Source organism: Mya arenaria, chromosome 12 (genome assembly GCF_026914265.1).
Source record: "Mya arenaria isolate MELC-2E11 chromosome 12, ASM2691426v1".
NCBI lineage: Eukaryota > Metazoa > Mollusca > Bivalvia > Myida > Myidae > Mya > Mya arenaria.
Window position 1 is genome coordinate 45798509 of NC_069133.1, and position 914 is coordinate 45799422.

A 914-nucleotide genomic window follows, 5' to 3' on the forward strand; every position below is an offset into this window, starting at 1 on the left:
TCTGAAGTATGCTCCATAAGTGAGTGTTTCTTTGCGTCTTGATTTTGCAGCAACACTGAGGTATGCGTTCCGACACCGCTGTTTCCAATGAATTATATTGTCAGTATTAAAATTAAGAGTTAGAATTAAAAGGCAGTTATGGTTAAAGTACATCCTTATGTTAATGAATATTCCTTGTCAAGTCAGTTGAGGGAATCTGAATCCCTCTATACAGCTAGGTCATTCGAAAAAAGTTGTAATCTCCTATAAAGTGATCTCATTGACGAGCAAGTGAGTTTATATTCATTCATATTCGTGGGCTTGAATTTTCTTGGTTTTTCGAAAAAGGACAATTTCGTTGGTACCTAAATTCGTGGATTTTCAATTTTTTTAAAAATAACTAATCAAAATTGCGATTCAAGATAGATTGCAAATTCACCAAGCGCCAATCCCAATTAAACGGTCACAAATAAAGATGCTCCACATCAAGTATATAAAAAAGTTGAGTCATTGAATGTCAATTAAGTGTTTTATTTGCAAACTTATAGTTACATAGTCACGGTGTTTAATTTAAAAACCATTAAATATTTGTTCAAAGAAACAAAATCAAGTGGCGATGCTCAAACACACACACGAGGTTAATAATAAGCACGTTTTATATTTGCAGCCCAGGAGGTTGATAATTAGCTTGTTTAAATGCTCCGGCAATGTCATACAAAACAAGTTGAATGCAAACACAAATAATTGACTTTGATTTATTATCATTGAGGTAAAATAATATGAAATATATATTATAAACCATATTAACATTGAAATAAACAATGATTTGGGTACTTACAAGTTGTATACCGCACCATGTGTATATTTTTTAAAGAGTTTGAACGCATACTTTTTATCAAAATCACACAATATACGTAACGGCATTGATTACAGCA